General features: G+C 41.3%; 1 protein-coding gene across 3 annotated transcripts in view; it reads left to right on the top strand.

Annotated features, from left to right (window-relative positions):
- Window positions 1-24,914, top strand: part of tln2a (talin 2a) — a 90,186-nt gene that overhangs the window by 11,140 nt on the left and 54,132 nt on the right. For all 3 annotated transcript variants that reach the window (XM_051077302.1, XM_018666874.2, XM_051077297.1), the window contains exon 2: window positions 11,754-11,801. The gene's annotated coding sequence lies outside the window, so the exon portion shown is untranslated. The remainder of the gene's footprint in view (window positions 1-11,753; window positions 11,802-24,914) is intronic.

The following is a 24,914-nucleotide window of genomic DNA, read 5'->3' as shown; positions in this document are numbered from 1 at the left end:
TGAATTTGTAGTCGGTCTCCTCCCTCCCTCCCCCATGTCCCTGCATTGGGGCGGTCGTGGTATTCCTGCTGAAAGATAAGCTGTTCTGGAATCAGTCCCAGTCTGCTGACCTAGCAGGAAACAGTAGCACCCCCCCCCCCTTTCCCCCAAAAAGAAAAAATAAAATAAAACCTTTGGCTCCAGCTCGACCAGCGCTCCCTTTTTTTTTATCTCCCTCACTTTTTCTTTCTCCACCACCGAAATCTAGCCCCTCTCTCTTGCGCCCCCCCCCAAAAAAAAAAAAAAAAAATCTCCATTTCACCACCCCACCCTGTGCTCCTTGGCCCTGCAGCTAGTGAGTGTGTCAACACCTCGGCTGCAACCTGGTCGCGGGGGGATGAAGTGACACAGGTTGCCACGGTTGGGGCTGTAAATTAACAGCGCACATCTGGTGAATGGATGAAAGGTGGTGCTTTGATAGATAGAATATTCACACTGCCCGTGTGACATTTTGAATTTTTTTCATTGCATTTTGTCTGGGTATCTAAAAAATTTACTCCTCTTGCACGATTAGTCATGACTGGAAATGGGTCGCCTGACCTTCATTTAGCCAGAGTTTAATATCACTGTCACTTGCCTGCAAGGACACATCGTGGGAAATAATTGGCCTGAGATAGTTCAGCTAAAATAGTTTACTACAGTGCCACTGGAGGAAAATCAATCTGAAGAGGATTTTCACTATAATTCATTCTCTGATGCTCCCACACTGTAAATGCTACATTTTGTGCCATCTGTTTATCTCGATTAAACTCAGGTATATTAGATTAGCAGACTATTTGCATTACTATTGCATTTTGCAGTCATGAAAAGTTGTTCTGCCACAGATAACTTCTCATGTAGCTTAGCCTATAAACCAGTTTTAAGATATTAAAATGGCTGACCAAGACCTAATTTCAGGAGGGATTTTCCACAAATAGAAAGTGTGTTAGGTTACATGATGTAAGGATAAAGTCTGTGAGAGGACCAGTTGTAAACATGATTGCATTCATGTTTTAGGTTAGAAGCTGAAAAGCGGGGGGTGCATTCTCCTCCACAAATATAAGACATGTAAAGGAATTTGTTGAATATGAAAGTGAAAACAAGCATAGCACAGTTTTAAAATGTGATTGAGACCAAGGATTTGTTTTGAGTACACTATGAAGGTGCCCAGTGGGTGCTCTGATGGCGCCCTTTACACTGTTTCATTAGGTGCAAAGTCAACTCATTTGCCATTTAACTGTGGCACATTTCAAGTTACCCTGAGCTCTCCATCTTCACTGGATGGGATCTTAAAAGCAAGAAGTGTTTGTTTGTGTGCTCACAATCTTGTGTGCCTGCCATTGCCATCTGACTCTGCAAACAATGCAGAGTATTTAATGTGTATGAGGTGAATTGGGAGCGGCTCCTGCCTGCTCCTAACAATAGAACTGACAAGCAAGGGGGCCAGGCTTTCACTTTGCAGACAGCATGGAAAAACCGGGCTTGGAGTCGCTGGATTGTTCACCCACAATAGGCAGCCACAGCCCTGTAAAGCAGTTTACCTCCCGTGTCATGTTTTTCTTCTCCTTTAGTATCCCTGAGCCTCTGCCCAGCCGCCGGCCTGCTTTTTAATTGGTTCTTCTGCCTTCTCCCCCGCTGGCTTACCTGCCTGGAATTGTTATCACATGAACTCACCCTGGAATTGCAGTGGACTTCTCAAAAGGGCTTTAGGAAAAGTGTCACATGTAGAAAGGCACTCCATCCATTTAGAAAACCTTGACTGCAGAAGCAGCTAATGGGAAAGATAAGGAATGGCAGAGTGGTGCTTATCCTAATTAAAATGTATGTCAATCCATATAGCTGTTGACTAAATTGGGTTTTGAAGGGCCAAAGCGGCGGGGGCTACAGTAGCAGACAGTTAAACGTCTGCTTGCAGCTGTTCACCCAATGAGCGGATTAGAGGACTCCCATATCTCCACGGCTGAGATGCAAAAGAAGATTAGGTCGGTAGCTCGTGAAGAGGGCCGGCCCGTCCTAATCTGCAGGACTGCCAGACTGAGACACTGCCTTTTTAAACTGGGCTTTGATGATTTATTGTGTCTTGTAAATGATGTACTCACTCACCAAGGCTGCCTGTGCATTTTTTATGGGTCATTTGTTAGGATGAGTTTAAGAGTGAGCACACTGGAAGCCCATATGTGCTGGTCTGGCATGAGAGGCATCACAGTATATAGTAAAATATAATTAAAATCTGTCTTTTTAATCAAATGGGTTGCTTGTATTACTTTTCTACAATAATTTATGCGGCATTCTCATTAAATGTGGTGCCATTTCTGTTCACACAACACTAATATTTATAGTTAGGATTTTGTATCAACAGCTCAGTGGCTCTCTTCCGCAGTGAACTATTAAAACACCATGTTGTTACCATATATGGAGCCAAGTTCCAAGACGCATTTGCTTTACCTCAACTATTCACAGGTGCTGATTGGGATACCGAAGCAAGCTCCTACTGACAATATAGTTGGATTTTTTTATGTCTGCATTGAGACCTCAGTTCCTGCTGGTGAAGGGGGTTCATGCGAAGTGACCAGGCGGTGTAACCAGAGCACAGCATCTATCATACTCCACCGTGGAGTGCGAAAGTGGGATTTGATTCAAGCTGCTCTGCTATGCCACAACCGCTTGGCAACTGGTATCTCTGCGACCAGCAGGACCTGATTGAAACACTGGACAAGGTCCCAACCTTTCAGCTCAGAACCTTAGACAGCTTGTGTTTGGGGGGGGGTTGTTTTTTGTTTTAAAAAGAGCGTTTATGCGTTTTTTTTTTTTATTTTTTTTTTACTATTTGAATAAGTTTCCTGAGGTGTAAGAGATGTTGATTCAAATCCTTTGGGAAGTTGCATGTAGACAAATCCTCTACTCTCCCAGTTTCCTACCATTAAATTAAGCTATTATTTCAATTTGATGGATTTTTTAAAATGTTTTTTTTTATTTGTAAGACAATAAAAGAGGGAAAATGCTTGAACCTCTTTGACCTTAATGAGTGTGTAATTACATGTGGTGGTGTTCAGTGCCATTTAAACCCGGTCTGCTGCGTGACATCGTTACTCATGATGACGGTTAGCGATTAGCCTCCCTCCCCTCTGATCTCTGTTTTCTGTCTAGGCTGCTCTCTTCAGCTCTTGTGATGGTGGTAGAGGACATGAACCGCCTCTCGGGTCAAACATTTTAAGGGAATTCTACAGGGCAGCATTACTTCCACAGGCTGGTGCTGGTTAATGAGTAACAAAAGGAAGTGGGTGATAATGTGCAACAAGTAAATCATTTCAGCTGGAAACTCTGGCTGTAGCAGCTTAGTGAAATTGTCAACTGCCTCAAAATCTTTGCTAATGTATCCTGAGAAAGGTGTGCATGCTAACATTATAAACATTTTAAACAGTTAATGGTCTGTGTTTATGATCAGTAAATTTCAATTCTCTCCCAAAATTGTGATGTTTCATGTCGGCTTATTGTTACAATTTAATCACCAGCAAATGTCATTCTCAGGTGTTGTTGTAGCTGCTCAGTAGATGGTAAGTGGAGCTGACTTTCTGTTATTTTATTTACTGCTACAGAGGAGAGGAACATTGTAAATGCAATTTCCTTGGACTATTAGTGCGAGTGTAGGCTTCAGAAAGCAATCACTTGAAATGGTATGTAAATTTGTTTTAAGGCTATAAAGAGCAGCTCAGATAATCCCCTGATTTCCAATTTTCGTGTTTCCTTTTGCAGTGTCTCTCAGCCCCAGTGTCTCATGCCTCTTATAGGAGGAGAATTGTAGCTCTCAGGGTTTATGCCTGCCTATAGCAGTCTTCTCTAACCATGTTGTATGAAAATAAGTTGCCCAGAAAATAGCTTTAATACAGAATAGCATTTGATGTTAAACTCTTCCAGCTAACCTGGGAAAAATATTATTTTTCACCTTAATGAGAACAGAAGAGCCTATGACACACTCTCACTTCAACTTGTCTTGCAGTAGTTTACAGTGTCTAGCTAAAGAGCAACAGGCTCGCACACAGTCACAGTCACAAGTACATGCACGCTCACACAGGGGCCCACTCATAAGCTAAAAAAAAACAACTGCAAACCACATGTAAATCACAAATGTAAACACATTGTTACTTGTCTGCCCCACTCTATTCATGGAACTAGGAGTTGGCCTGAACAGGGACGATGGTCTGTGTAATTGAATTAGTTGCTGTGTAACCCCCCCCCACCCCCGTCTTCTGTGGAAGGGCAGGACTAATCATTGAGAATCTCTGCCCTCCCAAGAGAGGGTCGAATAGTTGCCTTGTATAGAAGAGAGACGAGAGGGGTTCTGTCTGCTGTGTGTGTGTGTGTGTCAGACCTGTTTGTGTGCCTATGTGTGTGTGTGCGTGCATCCGCGCCTATTTTTGTGTATAAATGTGGCTGTGTGGTGTTTGATTTCCAGAGATTGTCTATACCTTGACCAGATTAAATGGGTACGTCTGGAAACAGGGCTCCTGACCTCCTAACCTTAACTCTGTGTGGGTGGGTGCATTTGTGTGTGTGTGCGCGGGCATGTGTGCATGCTCGCATGTGATGCAAAGCAACAGCTGTCGTCCAGATGTCCTTAACCCCCCCCCCCCCCATTCAAAAAGAGGAAGAAAAAAAAAAGAATTAATGAAAGAGAATCTCAACCCCAAAGAGATACAGATGAGGCCCGGAGAATATTTACTGTATTTATTTATTTGTGATATTGGGTGGTTATCATATGTATTACATGTATGTATGAATATAGGGAGAGAGAGACATTTCAGAGACCGCATGATTAAACAATTAATAGATAGATACAGAACAGAAAAATAATCTGCAACTATACTGGTGGTTGATAATCAGTTCAGTATTTTCCAGGCAAAAATACCAAACCTTGTTCCCGCTTCTCAAATGTGAGGATTGGCCACTTTTCCTTCACCTTATACATTTAGAAACTAAATATCGTTGTGTTTTTGACTGTTGTATGGTTCAGGAACTTGTGATAGGTGTTTAAAATTATTTCACAACATTTCATAGACCATGTGATTAAACAATTAATCAGAAAATGGTCTGCTAATTAGTAGATCATGAAAATTCATAGTTGCAGCTCTAATGCAGTTGTTCCTAGACTTTCTTGTTCCACACATTGTTTTCTCTTTTTGTTTTATTACTCTGCTTGTTTCAATAATATACTTGAACTTAATTTTTTTCCCTCACATATAAAGTTTAGATATATTACACAAAAATATCACTGTCTGTGTGATATCACCTAGGCCCAAGCTGTAATAGCTATCCGACAGACAGACGTAGGAACACTCTCTCCTGTAGAAAATCAAACTGTCACTCTGCTCTTTGTTAATTTTGTAGTTCAGTAATTACTGCGACAAGACTTGGTTTGTAAAAGTTTATTGCCTGCTGTTACTCTGTGCACAGTGATGCAGCTACAAGAAAGAGAAAATGACCACGATCACTGAATGACTCGTCATTTTCTGTAGCATTAGAACTTGCCGGTTCTTGATGCAGGATGAGGTTGTTGCTGCAAGACTCGCAGTCTGTGTAGAAAATGCGTGTATGGGTGCTGCTATACACCCATACACACACAAACCCAGTGAGACCAGGTGGTTTGTGTTTATAAAAATGGAGACATTATTGTTATTGGGTGCAGTGGTGCACTGCTGAGTTCTGGTGAAAACTCGTCTCATTAACTTTTTATGGTTGAATGTCTTCCTCTGTCTGTGACCTTAGTGAAATTCTGGCTGGTATCTGCACTGATATGTTACATTATCTGCCTCACATGAGAGGCAGTAAATTTCAGTGTTTGCTCCCTTATATTAGAAGGGAGCAAACAGGTATTATTTACATTACTCACCATTGCATTGGTGCCAGATTTAACATTCCTTTTCTATCCTTACTTTTTTGTGAGTCTAATTCAAATCTTTTCTAGAGGGTAATGAAATCTATATGATGAGTGCAGTTCTCGACAGGTGGCTCCATGAGTGGGCAGTGGGTAATGAGTCCCCTATCGCACAAAGAACTCCCCCTCCCACCTGCATTAATTAAGCCCAGATCCCATGGACCCATTTAGCTAATTGCGTATCAGGGCCTGCTACTTATCCATGAGAGTGGCGGAAGATAGTTAGCGGGCTTCGGTCAGTCTGTGCTGCGTGGCTGAGCTGAGAGGTTTGTCATGATTTAGGTCCTTTAATCCCCCACAGTATGGATAACTAGAAATTAGCAGCGTCAGCCTGAGTTTGTTTTTCTCTCAGTGTTACTCCTCAGATTTCCTTCTGTATCTCAAGGAGAACTGAATTTTTCAGACCTTTCTTTCTGTGGTTTAGAGGAGCTGTTTATTGCATTTTAGGGATTTTTGGGCCGCAGTGTTCGGTTTCCTTGATGCAATTGTTGTGAAGCTGATGGGGGAGAGGTTGCTGATGTTGGGGGAATGAAATGATTGGATTGTCCTTGATGCTATAGTTTAATGCCCCACGGATGTGCCTGCAGAGACAGTTATACTCCCTCAGACAGACTGCATCTAGCCAGTTGCCAGACTAATGTTTACTAAAATTAAGGGATGATTTGAAATTTGGATGGATTTCAGACGCTAGTAGACTCCATTGCTCATGAGGGGGGAATATTTTTTAAAGTTCTTTGGCCTACGTTCATGTGATGCAGGGTTCCCTCTGATGTCATGTGTAAATTAGAAATTTTATGTTGGTTACAAATCCCAACTGGCTTGGCTGATGTCAAAATATGGGACAGTGGAAACCAACTCGTAAAAACTTGTGGTTTTAAATTCATTTTAAAATTTTTGAATAAAGCCAGGCTAGCTGTTTCCCTCTGCAACAAGTCTTTATGCTAAGCTAAGCTAATTATCTCCTGCCTACAGCTATATATGTGAGAGTGGTATCGATTCAAGAAAGAGATAAAATGTGTTTCCCCAAAATTTGTGCCAATCTATGAAGAGTCTGGGGGTAAAATGTGGATGAGAATGAGTAATTCTTTCCTCTTCATAAACAGCTGCCATTGATCTTCGAGATGGCCTACAGCAGGAGCAACATAGCACTCAGCCCCCATTCATTTTAGTTGAGCTGCTTGGTGGCAACAACTGTGTGTGCGATAATTCAGGTTCATATAACGAATTCAAATTTAGGTTTTGGCTTGATGGCTGAAATTTTTATATGTTTACTGTAAGAGGCTGCGTTTTGTTTTTTCACCACATACACCCTCCTTCATGCACTGATGCACACACACACACGCCTTTGGTAAATAATATGAGTTGCCACTTCGACCTGTGTGTGATCCAGCTGTGATGACGGTGTGAGATGTTGAGGAGTCATGGTGGGCGGATTTATTAAAGCTTCATTTTTGGGGCTAGAGTAAGGTGTTTCCCAGGCACCAAATTGTCTGACCTGTCCCCGCTCTGTCCTCCTCTGCATTGTGTGATTAATGGAACTGCAGGACGGGTTGAACAATGAAGTCTCCAGTGGCACATTGTGCATCCAAAGATTGCCAGTGGCGATGTGCCCCTTTGCTCCACCTCTGAAAGCCCCAGGGAACCAGAGGAGTTTCCCCTACTCATTCAATTTTTCACCAGCCTTATTTCCTGTCTTTTTATTTATTAATTTTCTAATTAATGTTTTTGTTCAGTCAATCTTGATAAGAGTTAATCTAACAAAAGATGACAAGAGTTAATTTAGCTTTTTAAGCACAAAACTACTACTGGTGTCTGAGTTCTCTTTCACACCCCTAGGTGGTGTTTCCTGAACTAAGCATCCTGAACTTTGCTCAAAGCGATCCCCCTCAGGCTCAGAAAGAAGAATTACAGGAATGCAAATGTCTCTGAAGTTGTGTCAGATAAGGTTTCTCTCTCCTCAGTCGTGTTTTGTGTAATTCGGGTGCTCACGTTTGTCTTCCTTGAGGTGAAAGGCTCAGCATTCCTCCATTGCTTTGCCATCGTGTCACCGTTTGATTTGTGGGAAAGTTTCCCTCTAATGTTTTTGAGGTCTATCTAATATAATATGAGCTCCAGAGCATAAACACTGTGGAATACAGTTGAAGTAACTTTTGATGCATAATGATATCATTTAAAGTAACACTGGATCACACATCTTGCTACTTTGCCAGTTTGAGCAAACTGATTCCTTGAAAAGCCACTTCCTGGTTTCTTTCAAATTAAAGGGGAACTCCAACGATTTGAGTCTCTTTACAAGTCTTTGGGAGTACTAACACTGTGGGTGCAACCATGGTATCCAAATAAGTCTCATAAAAATTACTGACTAACCACAAATTTTGTCATTTTAATCAGTAATTAAAGTGATTAGTCGCAAATTAGTTTACTAGACTTGAGGCTTAGACATTAGCTGCTATTAGCGCAACAGAATCTCCAGCCTGTTTTACACCTATGAGGTCTGACAAGATACATTTTACCAATTACAGTGAGATCATCCAATTGAAAAACTGTAAGCACCTCTGCCCATAAGTAGATGTTCCTGTGCGCTAAAAAAAAAAAAAGAAAGCAAGGAAACAGAATTACACCCTGCAGGACTGCGATTAGTGTCCCTTTACTCAACCTCACTTTTTAATCATTGTTGTTTAATGACATATATTAACAGAGCCTATCATTTTTTTTTTGGACCTACCTCAGTGGAATTTGAAAAATGAGTCATTGTGTGAATCAGTCACCTCCCAGTGAGAAACCTAAAACCTCTCCCTGTTCCCTGCCAATGTTAGCGAGTCAATGACACTCAGGGGACAGGTTGTTGCTGCTAGCCGCCCGAGCTAAAGCCCAGCTCTGAGGGAGTCTGATGAGTAAGCAGGTAATCAGACGCCGGACAGAAATCATTAGCGACGGCTGGGGGCACCGGCCAGTGTACGCTTTCACCAGAATGCAGCTGTTTGGATTTGATCCTCCTCTTACATTACATTGTTTAGGATTCTTTGCTCTTGGATGGATTAAGATGCTGCAGCCTTTCACTTCGCAGTTTTCCTGTGAAAAATACTTCCTCCTATTCACACCTGTGCTGTGTGTGAAAACATCACTTTACCTGTGTTGTGTATTGGTTTGCATGGCTGATGCATTATTTCTCATGGCACATCTTGTTGAGTGTGGGTGTGTGTCTGCCTGTGTGTGTCTGTCAGTGGAACTTCAGTGTGTGCAGAGCCTCCCGCGGGAGAGAGAGGACGTGCCTGACAGTGAGAGCCTTCTCTGTGCTGCTGCTCTCTCCAATGCTCCACCTTGAGAGTGTCTCTCACTTGTCCCCCATCAGTCTCCAGTCTGTCAGTGGAGCTGCTTCAGCCCATGTCATTAACTCTGGCTGTGCTCAGCCTGGACAGGTGTAATAACCCGCACTGCCTGTTGTGAAATATTTTAGTTGCCCTGCTATTGATTATTCTGGTCCAGAACATTTGGAAACTTTAACCGCAGCAAAGCACTGCATACTGTAAAACAACCTGACTGCAGAGCAAGTTCTACTTTAACTCATGTGACACTGTCGCTGTGTTATAGATGTGGCTGATGGTGTTTTATGGGTATTTGTTGTGTTCACTATATACCCATTAGAATATAGTATGCTAGCATTATATTTATAAGACAGTCTCTTATGATTAAAATCTAAATCAGTTTGATAGAGAGCAGTTTTCAAATGAAAAGAGTCACAATTTCAGTCAGTCAATAACACATATTAACAATGTCTTAACAGGGTGTAAGAGGTTTTTAGAGGTGTAAAAGGATTATTTGGCAGCCATTGATTTTTGTCAGCTAGCCAGCTTTAACTTATTGACGTTAACTCAGATCATGTACACACAAGTAGCCAGTAGTTAGTGAGCAGGAGTAAGAATTACAGAGTTAAATTTCCAAACATTTCACATCATTGTTACTTGCTGCCAAAATGCAAAGTTTAGCATCAATTAATTAGAAATAGCCAGACAGTTTTTATTTTACTTAATTTAACTAGGGCTTTGCGATTTGACAAAAATATCATATCGCGATATAATTCATCTTATATACCGATAACAATATATACCGTATACATGCTACAGGGGCAGCCCCTTGTTTAGGAATGAGCTCCTGGATTTGTCTCAGTCGGTCCTTCTCCTGTTTATGGTCTGTCTCACCTTCACTCTCCATGCTGGTATTCACGTTTCTGCCTGCAGCCATGTGGTGGCGTTAAGTTCGTCATCCAAATGAGGAAAATATATTGTTGTTAACAGTGAAATGATAGATGTTTTTATTTCGTCATATGGCACAGCCCTAAATTCAACTTATTTTCCTGACAATGATAATGATGATGATGATGATTATCATAATCAAAACAGATTTTTAAAAGCAAATTTGTCATGTTTTTTCTTGCGTGACTAGCTTTTCCTTGGTTGCGTGAATTTTTACAGGCACGTGTTCCATAATGCTGAACGGATTCAGCAGGAATGTGTGTCAGTCCTTTAACTTCCCCAAGCTCCTATTTAGTCTTTACGATTCTCTACATAACACAGCTGTACTGTGGACACATAGCCTAAACAAGGCCTACGTATGAATTAGTAAAGAAAGTTCAGTTTAGAGGATACTGTATGTTTGACAGGGAAATGGCCATGTGAAATACTGCATCACATTAATCATCATATTATTCCTCTAGTATTTATATCCTGTTTTTGTATATCCATGGAGATATACAATATGCATAACCATCAAGAGAGGAATGTCAGTCTGTAGTAGGAACGTTTGGACAGCCTCTCTTCACCCCCCATAATGAACAAAAATGTAGCTGTCAACAAGCAGCACTTTGAAGGTGTGGCGCAAATGTTAAGAATTGACGCCCAGCCCAGGAGGCTCTGCAATGATGATGCACACTGTCAGTTTGATACCATTAAAAGAAAGGGCCACAGCTGTCGTCTTTATGCTGCCGTGTGGTTGTCACAACGTGTGTTCGGGGCAGGTCTCAGTGTTTCCGAACACAGTAAAAAACATGTTTTGTGGTGTTTAATGTTTAATGTGGTGATACGAACTAAAAGAAAATGTCCTGATATACTGTAGAATCATCCTTCTACTTAATGTCAGTGAATTTTTGTCCTCTGCACCATCACAGTGTTCAAAACTGCCCATTATTCGCAGTGGGGACTTTACTAATCCTAATCTTTTTTCGGTGTACATACCGCATCATGTGACATGGAAACAAACTAATGTGTTGAATTATTTAACAATGCAATCATAATATGATATTTCAATATTTAATAATTTATAAGCCTCCCATACTCTGTGTTCCTGTCTGCTTAGAAAAACATTATTTACATATTTAGTGGAGAGCTCTCCCATCATATGGTTTTTGTTTTTTTTGTTTTTTTGAGCTCTGAAAATATTCATGGGGAAAGAAACTGAGCTGTGATATCTTTGATGTATTTGATGAACATGCTTTTTTCAGAATTTGCATTCATCTACTTAACCGGCTGTAATTGTCTCCTTATTCTCGACAGCAAGCGCCTAATTATTTTGCATATCTTCATTTTCTTTTGCCTTGAGTGTATCTCTGCCACAAATGGTGTAGCCTGTTACAAATATCTAAAAATACAGTGCTGAGCATTTTGTGCCTGGTGATCTCTACGGAGCAGTAACACTGTTATGTGAATCCATTTCTTACATTTAGAGGACAATTGTAATTATCTTTGCTTTTGATGCTATACATACTCTGTACATTTGTCTAATAAAATTCCACCATTTTTCTTTTCAGCTGTGAAGATCAGCAGACATCCAAGGCTGCGTTTCTCTCAGCAATAAGGTAAGAAGCTGTCAACGGAGACATGAATGCATGTTGTGAAAGAATGGCTTTTAAATCATCTGGACAGAATGGAAAAATGTCTGTGGACTGTTAGTTTCACTGCAGGCTTCTCCTCCAGGAATAACTTCCTACATGCGTGTACTTTCATCACTGCAGATGGTGTGCAGCACCATGGCTGAAAATGTGAAGTCACACTTTGGAATAATAGTAATAGAAACATTACACTTTGAATGTCATGATGTAGAGGACTGTGTCGACACAGACTTGACTTGGAGCCAGTGAAATTGTTCATATGCTGACACCTCATAGAAATTCACATACACTGAATAAATGTGCTTGGGTTACATTAAGTATGGCTGGTAACATACTGTTACGACGTACTGGAGGCGTGCTATCGTGCATCACTGTCAGTGGAGGTGCACTTTGGTAATTGTATGCTCTGTCATGTGTGCTACATGTTTGTCTTGGCAAGGCTCATCATGATAAGGGGCAGTTCACAGCTGCCAGGGAGGCATTTAGAAGCAGAGTATCAAGGAGTTAAAGGCGGAAAGCTTTCTTTGTGATAATTTTCATCCTGCAGGCTCTCCGCTTTTCTCTGCTGCTTTTGACTTCGGCAGCAGGAACAGCTTTGGATTCTCTGCATTTTCTTTCACCTGTGGTTTGATGTTTTCTCTGTTTGTTTCTGTTTTTTTGTTGTCCTCATGATTCACTATCTTCACTTACACAATCGCACAAACACAGTGAAAGCAGGGTGTTGGATCTGTGTCATAAACACTTCACTCATGAAATATACTTTCAGTCCTGGGAGCTGCTGAAACCCAAACCATCTACTTCCTTTCTGTGTGTGTGTGTGTGTGTGTGTGTGTGTGTGTGTTTACCCAGAGAGAGAATGTGTGTGAGTCAGACGTACCTGGTTTAAAGCCTCTCGCCAGGTGCTCTGTATCGATTACCACGTGATCTCCTCTGCATATGCTAATGAGGCTGCTAATTACTTCCAGATAATTAATGGGAACCAATAGAGTTTGTGATCTGAATGTGTGTGCATGTGCCTATACACACATCTGTGTCTTCATGTACATTTTCAAGCTGAGCCAATGAACTGCTTTCACGGGGCAATTAACTGGCAGCATCTGGTGCCCAGCCACACACACTGTAGCCATGCTCCGCTCCACAAATGAGTTTACATTTACTGTGTGTTTTTAGTTTTCCAGCGATTAATGAGCTCTGATGTTGACTTGTCTTGTGCCATGCTTCAGTGAACAGCCACATCTCGACTCAGTCAGATGTGCATTGAGCATAAAGCTGGTGATATATAAGAGCACAGGTTAAAAAGTGGATGCTGAGCTCTCAGTTTTACGTGGTGGAATATAGTTTACGCTGCCAAGAAAAAAAAAAAAGGCCATAAGTTGTGATGTTTCTGCTGAACAGCAACAAACTGACTGACTAGGTATTTCAGGCTTTGTTAACCTTGTATCTCACTCTTACCTAAGCACCAGTGAAGTCTCAAACAGATTTATTTTCTCCTGTGTCTGTCTTTGGTTATGCTCAACTGGTGTCATCCCAACCTCAGCCAGCTGTCCGCTGTCCAGTCTGTCGACAAATCTGAGATGTTTGCTCACGGCTGATTAGTCAAGCATGGACTGAGCTTATGAAACGGTGGTGGGACAAAACACTGGAAGTAATTCTTGATACAGTGTTTATTAAACACTGTTTAAAGTAGCAGCGTTTGTTGTCTAAACTACTCTGTGCCACATAACGATCATTCTTGGCTTTAAAAGCATTACTTGGCAGAAAAATGTATTTTGCTGAAAAACTTTTTTTCTTTTGTTGTGATTTCTCCATTTTTCATACTTTCCCATAAATTTTGCAAGCATCTCCATATTCTTTCTTTTGTTCCTTAATGAATAACCAATAGGTTACTCTGGAAGGTTTGGTGTCAATAGATGGGCAGGAGGCAGTGTGACCCAGCAGCAAAACTGCTTTCTACGTATAATTGGCTCACTTTGGAAGCAATTCAGTGACTGTCAGACATACTGTTTTATTTTTTTTGACATGTATAAATGACTAAGGGCTATGCTATCGATTGGACAGCTGCAAACCTAATTTTGTTATTTATTAACATTAACAATAGTTTCTTTTTTGTTACAGGCATAATTTTAGGTTTATTTCCTCAGCCAAAAGGAATAAAACATTTAACTGGAACTGGCATATCTTTGTATGTCTAGTTATGGTGATTATAATTACTATATAAACAGGTTTATTACATTTTAAACATCCCAACTTTCCACATGGCTTAGCCTTGAGTAGTGGTTGTTCTTGGATTATCATTTTTTTTGGGAGGGGGCAGTGATATAATGTCAGCCACTCTCTTGCCAACTAGATCAATTAACTGTTGACCTTTAAGTGCAGCTAAACAGCTTGGCTGTGTTTTTACTGAAGAGACAGATGTCTGTGTCTGAGCTGGAGATGGCTAAAGAGGTCCATTTCCAGTCTCTGACCAATCTCATGTTTAGACGTTCCTCACAGAGAGTGTATTCCTCTGGATGTGGGCCAGTGGGCCTCGCTCACGATCGACTCTGCAGTAAGTCCTCAGACTGGGACTGCACCCAGATTCAATGTCAGATTGTTACAGGAGGATTGTGACCAGTTTAACAGATCGTTGCACATTTATTCGATTCTGAATATTTTTATAGTATTATGTAGCCTTAATTGTTGTCATGATCGACATTTAAGACTGTATATAAAACCAGACTTGAAGTATCCTCAGCTGCAGTGTGTTGAGCTTTGACTTCAAGTATAACTTGTACAATATAATGCACTGTATCTGTAGCACTGCATTAGATACCTTGGAGCTGTGGGTGACATAGACTTTATTCACACTGGTGACTATAAAGGCAGTGGTTACAATTCGACTCTGTCCAGATGTTGTGGATTTACTGAGTCAACATTATTTATCAGCAGTGCTGTGTCACCTGCAGTTCATAAAGGTCCATCAGAGATGATGGCAGCTAAGCCTGTTACTCAGCTATCCATGCTGACTGTTTATGGACTTGGAGGATGTGGTTAGTCTGTCAAGTGATTCCCAAAACAAACTCTGCTGTGGTGCACTTAATAAACAAGGAGATGTCACACTTAGGCAGGTCTGTAGTTGGAGTGAGCAACACCCACTGCCTCGACACTATTATATTTTCTTGGTTGAAGGAAGAGGTGTTATATCTAGGTAGTAGGAAGTGAGTGTTTCATAGGATAGATTGTAAGTCAAGTATCACTTTAAGCATTCACAGCCACTCCAATTAATCACAAAAAAGTGTTGTTTACTTCTGTCTTTACCTGGCAAACCAGTGATTCAGTGCAGGTCCTGGTTGGAAGTGAAATGTCAGCCATGCCAGGAGACCTAAGCCTCAGGGCTGTGGTGCGACTAATCATTCATGCCTGTCAACTTGCCGCTCATTTATTTTATGAGAGCTGGTCTCAGTCTCTCTTAGTAAGCTTGGAAAATGACTAGCTCCTGACCACATCCTCCACGCTATCACTGCATTCCTTCCACTGATGGACATTTTACTGGTAAACAGTGACTTGCTGGTGGTGGCGGGGTGGGGTTGGGCAGGGTGGGTGGGTGGGGGGGGGGGGGGGGGGGGGGGGGTGAGGCCATGCTTTAGCAGCAGCAGCTGGCTGGCATAGACGCAGCGAATCACCTGTTTTTCCAGGCAGAGTGGCTGTACCATGGGGAGGGTTGTGTAATCCCGTCCTCATCGCTGCCAAATGGAACAGGCGTCGGTGTCCGGAAATCCATTGGCCTCCTTGGCATTCAAATCAAGGAGGCTATCATGGGTCTCCCCTTTGGATCTTACTATCCTCAAATGAAACCTGTTTATTTGTGTGTTTTCTCAGGAAACACACTGAATCTTGCCCTGATATTTTTTCCAGTGACAAGGCAGAAATTTTGGAGTCTTGTTGAGTAATTTCAACCCCTTTTACACCAATAAATTCAAGAGGATTGCAAGCACTTTTTTGTTGCAAACTCTTGAATGTTGATCTTGGCTTAGAAGCCATTGAAATCTTATCTGACCTCCTAAAAACTGGCAAATATTGGCCTGGTATTGATCAAACCAGTTCTTCCCCTTTTTTCCCTTTTTTTTCCTGTTGTTATGTTATCTTGCTTTATCCTCCTGAGAACCAAGGGAAAAAAGTGTCTTACAATTTCTGTTTTTTTGTGATTTCCTATCTATTTGGGCCAAAAAAAACACCTTACAATTTAAATTTTTTTTAATATATTTTTTATTTTAATTTCACAGCATGTCCATTGTAGAGGACAACAGGACGATATCTGTGTGAAAATAGAACTAAATTTACAAAACAAGAAAAAAGGAGCAGATTATATCTTTGGCTTGGAAGGGTAACTCCAAATACTTAAGAAAGATAAAGGTAAACAAAATGTCCATTATAAAGGACATAAATGAATGGGCCGGGTCTCAGGAGGTTATTGTGATTATACCTGTAGCAATAGCAGCACTGACGTCATGTTGCCACTATTAAAATGGCACTAACATCATCGCAATCTGATACTTATCCGAATAGATTTTTATAGCGAATATGATTCACCCCTACTATATATAGTATGGGTGTATAGTATTCAAATCACAGATTACTTTAGAAAGCAGTGGAATTATTATTGAGGGAACGTCTCAGGCCAAATATTGGTCTGACAGCCAGAATTATCCCTGGCCTTTAACCAAACCAGACACACCCATAAGAAACACAATCTCCCCCCAATAACTGTTAAAAGCAGACCAAAGCAGAGGGATTATGTGGGCCTTTAGTACATGGCAGGTTTTATTGATTCTCCATCTTCTTATGATTTGGCCGTGCAGCTTCAGGGCTTAGGAGAGTTTATGTGACATGGGTGCAGATGACCATGTACAGAAGTCCTGACCAGAAATTATCATAGAAACAGGGTGGTTAATGGAGATATTTTCGTACAGTACAACAATCTTGAAGTGTGATTAAGCGCAGTGCTTGAATAAATGCTACTTAGTTACTCTCCATGCACATTTGTTCAGTTATGGACAGTTTTTTAATGGCGGGAACTTTGTTTAAGTCATTTTTTTCATCCTTCCCTACGACAGATTCCTAATTACTCCACTCTAGCTAATGAAATGTCTCTGTTTCAACCCATATTATAATGGTTTTTATGGCAGGCTCCTGCTCTCAGACATTTGGTTTACCCCTGCCTGTTTTTTTGGACCCCACAATGCTGGGAATCACAAATGTGCAATGAGTCACATTTATGTAAGATCTAACTGTCAGGGTGGTCTGTGTCTGGTTTGGTGCATTTCTGTGTCACTGATGGATATTACTCAGCGTTCTTAAAATGTGTTCATAAAGCAGCGAGTGCAGCAAGAGAGAATTGACGCTGTCATGTGAGATCTGGATCAAAGTATCAAAGTGCTCTTGTAGACAGCTGACTGATGCATCTGTCCATATCGTCCTACATAGCCAGGGCTGGCCTGGGACAAATCCTGGTGGGCCGCCGCATCGGTTGGCTGGTGGACCATCAAAAAAAAAAAAAAAAAAATCCATAAAGTTGTCCTGTTGTTCTACATGCGGGATGTGTTTCAGCACCAAACTGCAGGCAAAGTTGGTCGACCCCTGATTTAACAAGGCGCTCACAGTAAACCTGTAATGTATTTCTGCTGCTGCAAAGTGCACCTATGTCAGCATCTTGCAGTATTGAGGTGAAACCGACTTGACGTGGATTTATTACCCAGCACAAGACGTTAGGTTAACAGTGTACACATTCCACATTATTGGCACTTAAGTAGAACACATGACACTGTTGCAGAGCGCTGCCTCTGCAGCCCTACAGATTCTTGTATTAGAGAGAGAGAGAGAGAGAGGGAGAGAGAGAGAGAGTAAAAAAGCAACATCCAAGAGTAAAGCATCTAATGCATTAAGTGATATATTGGCCCCGGGCAGAAGTGAAGGTAGCACAACTTGGCTCTTTACCACTCCTTCTGTCGTGGTGGTCTCTTTGCTCACTGGTTGTGTATTTGATGTAGGCATGCTGTTGTGACAGGAAAGCGCTGCGTGTGGATGATTAAAGTTTGGAGCTGATTGCAGGTTTGCCCTCAGAAAGAATGTGTCACTCTGTATATGGCTGTGTATGTTTTCGATGATACACACAGAGCTTCTTCTTATGTGGATGTGGTTGTGACATTGTTGCACAGAGAGGGTATGTTGTTTTGATCATCTATTGTGGCCAGAGGTGATTTCAGTCTTCTGCCTCACTACTTATGCTCCCTAGGGAGTTGGAGTAGCTTTCATACTTTGTTTTTGAGTTTCAGTGACTTGTTTGTCATGGTAGGCTGATCAATACTTAGCCAATCCATCTAAGAAAGTGTGTATATCCTTCTCTGATGTCAGGTTAGCTATTGATTCATTTATTCATCCATGCACTGAGGAGCACTGGCCTGACAAATGATTATCTTACGGACCGGCAGGAGCTGCCTCACATGTGCAGTGAAGGCCGGTTCACTCTGCTCTCAGGAGCTACAAACCCAACCAAAAGAATTCAATCAGCCTGTCCTTTACAGGAAAGGTTTTGGTGTCCCAGCATTGTCTGAATGTAGTTTTAGAGGCTTTGCACTTTATCTGGACCATCAGTGGTAAACACAGAATGATTTGACTTAATTAATTGTTGGCACATAAATGAGCATTTTTAGGGAGAGTTTTCTCCCTTTTTTGCCTTATGAAACAGGCCGCAAGCAGCTTCTGTAACCATGGCAACCTGTATTTGAGTGCATCCTCAAGTAGCAATAGAGTTGTCAGAGTAAATGGGCAAGGCTGAATCTATATTTTAAATAGAAAACAAAAAATGTGGTCTTGAAGTGGAAACTAAAATGTGGGAGTGGGTGAGGGCTGTAATATAAGATTAACTCTGAGTGGTGACTCATATAGCCCACTCCCCCACCCCTCCCCTGTTGTGTTCAAAGTTGATATCTGTATGAAAAAATGTGCCAAAGAATGGAGTGGGTGATGGTGGTTTGGCTTCAGATTTCAAATTGATTCCCTCTTCTGGTTAAGAGGCTGAACTGATCCAAGGTCCATCCCTTTCATTCTTAGAAACGCTTGTCTCAGCTTGAACCGTTTCTCCATAAATTTTTGTTCCCCTTTCATGGACTGTATAAACATAACAACAAGGTAATAGCAATAAATTGCCACACCGACATGTGGCTCTGTAGCATATTAAGTTGAATGAGGCATTACCAATGAGCTCCGTGTTAGATAAGAGGGAGAGCGTCGGACAACTGTTCGCCTCTCTTCTTCTCTGCATGAAACTCGACACCTGCGTCGGTGCTACTGCCGACAGAGATGCATCACCTGCCTGCCTCAGCCATTTGCCAGGCTCTCACCCTCTCCCTCCCTCCCTTTCTGTCTCTCTCTCTCAGTCACACTCATAGGCATGCATACAAATGTGCACATGCAAAAAAACACACACCCAGACAACAGACGTGTAAGTTTCTGTCACTCACACCACCAGCCAGGTGGATAATTATCATGACAGACTTTATTTCTCACATGTAGCTTCTTTTTCCAAGTAGAAGTGTGTCTACTCCCAGGAAGCATTTATCACCATTTTCTTACAGATTGAAAGATAAAACAGTGGAATCGCTCTGTAATGATCAACATGTTTTCTTTGATACTAACAGAGGAAATCACTGTAGATTACGTAGAGCCCAATCATAAATCATCACTGACTGAAGTTTACCTTAAAACCTGACTTATTAATACACGTTCTTCCAAACCTTTGCAATATACTCTTTCTGACGTATCTGAAAGACTCAGAACAATTAAATCAGGCTGCCTTCATTTACACAGAAAAACTGTTTAAAGAAAAATTAAATTGGGTCTGTGTGAACTTAGAGCTGCATTGTGATCGGGAGCAGAGCCGACCCGAATGCACTTGGAAAAGGCACTGTTATTTACTCAGTTGCTCACCCTGTATTTTCTTGTGGCTCCAGAGTCACAAGCGCTCTCTTTTAACCTCCTGGCCGCCGCTGCTGCCCCGTTCAGCCTGCTGCTGGATGATGATGACCTCACTCTGAACTGTGCCAACTCACTTATGTGTGACTAAGACTGTATGCTTTAGATCAGTTCCATTTCTGCCTGATGAATAGTGAGAGTCTTGAATGTTTTGTTGACGCTGTGTTTGCATGAATATGACTGGTTGATTCGCAGCTGAGGTTATTTAGAAGGAAAAGGTTGGCTTGCTCAGGATGTGCGTCTAATTGGTAAAATGTTTGAAACTGATTCATCACAGAGTAATAATCCAGACTTCCAACCCTATGTATATGTGGGAGGGTGTCTGTGCAGTTGAGAAAATGATTGAATAAATTCAAATGTATTTGGTTTGGTGACTGAATAAGTTAAACACTTCAAAGGCCAATAGAGATGAATGGGCCGACAATACACCTAACTTTCACACAGGAGACCGGTGTTTGTTTCCTGTTTGAAGCTGATAGTCATGACCGTTCCAACAGCCCTCACTGCATACATTATTGAAACCACGATGATGAACGTCTGCTAACCTCAACGGACTACTTATTATCCCTCGAACCATTATCTTTCCCAAATGTTTTTCTTGGTATAACCCTCCCTAAAACTAACCAAGTAGTTTTTGTGTCTAAATCTAACCATACTGTGTTGTGTCCATTCCATGGTCCGGTATGCCTCCTGTCATAGCCTCAGGAAACACTCCTATGGGTCGGGTCACAGAGCAGAGACAGATGGCCTATATGGCCATTCAGGTTGGGGGACTCTGTAATACTGTACCGTGATACTAATGCAGCTGGACCCTACTAGAGAATGCTGCTCCTTTATGTCTATGTTTTCCACATTCTCATTCTCAACTGGTGAGGATGCTGAGCTTTGCCTAGTGGTGCTGGGCTAGCAGTTTTAGCATCAGTCTTTTACCATTAGATCATGTATATAACCATAAAATGCTAATTACAAACCATTTTACAAGGTTTTTGTTTTAAAAACAAATTAGTTAGAGTCATTATAAAGACAGCTGGAGAGAGTGTTTTCAGTCATCTTGCAGAGCTTTAGCATTAATGTACTGCAGCTGAAAGAAATCCGCTTGCAGCAGTTGTCATTGCTGCTTACAAAATCCACATTCATTGGCTAGAAATGAGAAGCCTGCTTTTTTTTTTTTTTTTTTTTTTTTTTTTTTTGGTGGAATACCGTAAGTGTAAAAGAAACATTGTTTGAAACATTGTTTAACTCCATTAGTGGTTTTAAGTTTAAGGCACAGGTAAAAAAAAACTTCTTTCATCCCATTCAGGGAAATTAAATTGTCAAAACAGTAACGAGGAAGCTTAAAATGAATGTATCGCATGCACACAGGGATTTGTAGTGTTGCATTGCATGAATTCACAGTGTTAATGACATTTGAACTCCACATGATTTCTTCAGCTCACCGGAGCAAATCCACAGATTGTGATGATTCTGTATTAATTAATTCCCTCATAATAACTCAACTAGACCCACTCAGGGTGGTAATGATGAAGCCTGACAAAGTGGTGCATTGCACCGACTAATTATTGTTATTATTCAGTGGCAGTGCATATAAAATAGATGGCTCATAATATACAGCATCTTCTTCAGAGCAAATTAGTCTGCCCACTGCATACATTTGTTAGTCAGGAACAATATTTAGGAAGCCTGTGTCACAGCAGACTCCAGAGCAAAAGATTTTATTTTTGCATTTGTTTTTGGTAGCAGACATTTCTAATTTAAACCTTCCATCGTCTTGTTTTATCATGTATTACATATTACATTTGAAATGGAGTTTCCACAAGTCAGATTGATTTTGAAAACAACACGATTGAGTTTCCAGCAGCTCTCATCGCTGTATCTCCCGAGGCCACGTGTGGTGTCAGAGTGAAAGCCACTGTCATACGATAAGGTTATATTGTTTTCTGCATGTGCCATTTTCCAGCGCAGAAAGACTATACTTTAAAGTGGGAATCAGAAAACAATGTGTTTATCTGACACATCTCTGGAGGCAACAAGTTGCTGAATTAAACCCAGATATGCTACTCAGGAGTAAACCAAAGAAAGCAGATGGGCTAATTAGCATGCCAGTGTTCGCTCAGTTTGGCCCTGGTGTTGAAACTAGGCTACCGACATGCTCCGGCCAAATATTGAATATGTTCCCTGGTCCAGAACTCCTCTAGGATTGGCCTGTTTGACTTGTGGGGTGTTCTATTATTGGATTAGAGGACATGTTACTGTAATAAGGCCCAGGCATTCCCAGCAGGCACTGCTCTGCCTCATTGATCTATTGAACAATAGCTACATGTTCCAGTGCTCGCTCGCTCTCATTTTCCTTTTGTCTCATGAGCTTTTGTCTGACTCTTAGGCTGGCAGTTTTCTCTAAATGAAATTGACTCCTGCGCGCACACAGTGGCAAAATGTTACCTGCTTTCCTCTCACTCTTTGGTGTTCTCTGTGCAATGCCTCTATCCTCCTCTGGTGTGATGTCTGTGTTTACTATATCTATGTCAAAATCTGTGTTTCAGAGTTACTGAATCAAACACTCCAATGCTTAACACAGTACGTCTCTTGTGTGAGACCTGCATGTCTGTACAAATCCTCTTTAGCGGGAAGAGACAAAGCAGTATCTGCTCATCAAAGCTCTCCGCGATGGGAAAACCAAAGTACAAAATTCAGTTATGCAGCAAACCTGTGGTTTGATTCAGGTGCACTTTTCCTTCAGCGACCCTGACCTTCTCCAAAATGACACATCCAGGACAACCTCACTTTTGCTCCAGGCTCACTCTGTTGTGAAAGAGTAGTACAAGTAAAATATCAGCTTTCCTAGCAGCCTCACCACCACACTGTCTTCGGCATCAAGTAGATGTACATCTTCAGTGAGTGCTTTTTTTGTGGGGTCAATATGATTCAAGGCTAAAAAGGACCTTGAGGGCTCTGCTTCCTGAACACAGCCGACTCTCTCCAACGATTGCTAGCAGTGCTTTCTCTGAAACTCATTTAACATGTCCTGAACTGCAGCTCAACTGTGGGAAATGTGTGAAAATGATAAGTAATCCTGACATGATAGCAGTAGTTTGGCAAAAACAAGATTAAAAGTCTCCTGTAATTTCTGTACAGTGTTCCATGGTAATCCATCAAATACATATTGAGATGATGAAGTCTAGCCCGACAGACCAAGCAACTGAGAGCCAGACCGACCGAGAGCCATGTTACTTTCCTGCTTCTCCATGACCCTTCAGCTGCATCTTTGCCCTCATGTGACCTGAGTATCAGGTGTAATAAATGTGTGTTAGCCACTGCCTGCAATAAAACATTCCTTAAAATTCCTATTAGTTATTTAACAAAGGCCCGTCCACTATGATTAAATTTGGCCTGAATGAGTTTCTGCTGTCGTCGGTGTAAACCACATGAAAAATGTTTGCTTACAGCAGAGTGGGACTGAGGAATATTCTTTGTTATGTGAGCCTGCAGTAGATCAAAGGAGTGTAGGTGTAACTGGTGCAGTTGGGTTTAAAGTCAGGAGGGGGAGGGATGCTTTGTGCTTATGTATTGCAGTGTGGGAGCGTACAGTGTATTAATGATTATGGATTTGTATGTTCCCTGTCTGTGTGTGCTATCTGTTCTTGTATTTGTTGTTCAGTAGGTTCAGTGTGTGGTTCCAGAGACTTCTTTTTCTCTGCCTCATGGGTTTACCTCTGTTTAATTCTTAAATTTTGGACATTGCATTAATTCGTTGTCAATGACGATGTTAGGAAGGGAATGTCTTCCCCCTCTCTTGAGGCAGCCGTTAGCATTGATGGTGAAGAGCAAAGCTGAAAGTTAGGCAAGTAAGATAAAACCACAGACTGACAGCATCCTGGTGCAGCAGGTGGATGAATTGTACGGTCACATAAAGCAGGCAGGCAGGTAAATAAAGCACATAGGCAAACAGATAGGGCCCGCATCCAGATGGATTCACCAGCATGGAGAGAGATGAAGACGAGGGTGATGTAGCAGGTTGTGTAGATGAGACTACACAGCTGTAGTTGTCACTGAAAATGCAGCTCTTCTTTGTCTTGTCAGATGGAAGCAGCAATTGTTGTAGTGTGATATATTTGTTCCTTGCTGTGTGCAATCGTAAATTCCACTGCTTAAACTTCCTGTGTTTCTGCATCTGTAATTTAATCAACCTATTAGTCTCAATTGACCCGAATAGGCTGTTAAGCTCATAAAATACCAAATCCAGGATTGGATACTGCTGCCACTTTTTATATATTCAGTTAATGGATTAAAGACATTTTTTTCCATTCAACATTTTCCCCTTGATTAACATTTGAGTATGACTAACAATATGCCATTTAAACATAATTTTTAGCCACGCTTGCAGCATTGCTCTATGGATAGCAGTGGCCCAGACTGGAATATTTCAGCTATTGGATGGAGTGCTATGAAAATGTCTGTACAGATGCTAATAGCTCCCAGACAATGATCCCCTGACTTCCCTTCTAATACAACCTTTAAGGTGAAATATAATAATATAGCTTGGAGATATGGTGCACACACATTCATGTCCCCCTCAGGATGAATCTACATTACTTTGGTGATTCCTTAACTTTTACTCTCCACCATCAGATTGCAAATTTAGCCTCAGCTTCACTTTGTGTTCAAGTGCCAGTTAGCAAATGTTAGCATGCTAACATGCTAAATTAACATAGTAAACATGCAAAACATTATACCTGCTAAACATCAACATTTTAGGGTTAAATGCCTCTAAACAGAAAAGGCTGTCTCTTAATTTGTATTACGTCAATATGTGATTACTAAGGTGGGACTGTTACTGCTGTATACACACTGGAGCCATATTCCCACACTGGATTTTGCAGCAGCCTAATGAGTTGGTTGTACGCAAGCATTTCAAGGACTTTACAATCACATTTGATCTCAGCAAATCCTTTCTCAGTGCAGGGAAGGGAAAATGTATGATAGGATGCTCCAGTGGTAATTCAGCTTCAATGGAGACTCAGGATGCAGGATGAAGGAGAGGTTTACCTTCAGAGAGTAAGGAAAAGTTTAACG

The sequence above is a fragment of the Lates calcarifer genome, linkage group LG2, assembly GCF_001640805.2.
Source record: "Lates calcarifer isolate ASB-BC8 linkage group LG2, TLL_Latcal_v3, whole genome shotgun sequence".
Taxonomy (NCBI): domain Eukaryota; kingdom Metazoa; phylum Chordata; class Actinopteri; family Centropomidae; genus Lates; species Lates calcarifer.
The sequence above is the reverse complement of the archived record's forward strand: the minus strand, read 5'-3'. Positions and strand labels throughout refer to the sequence as shown.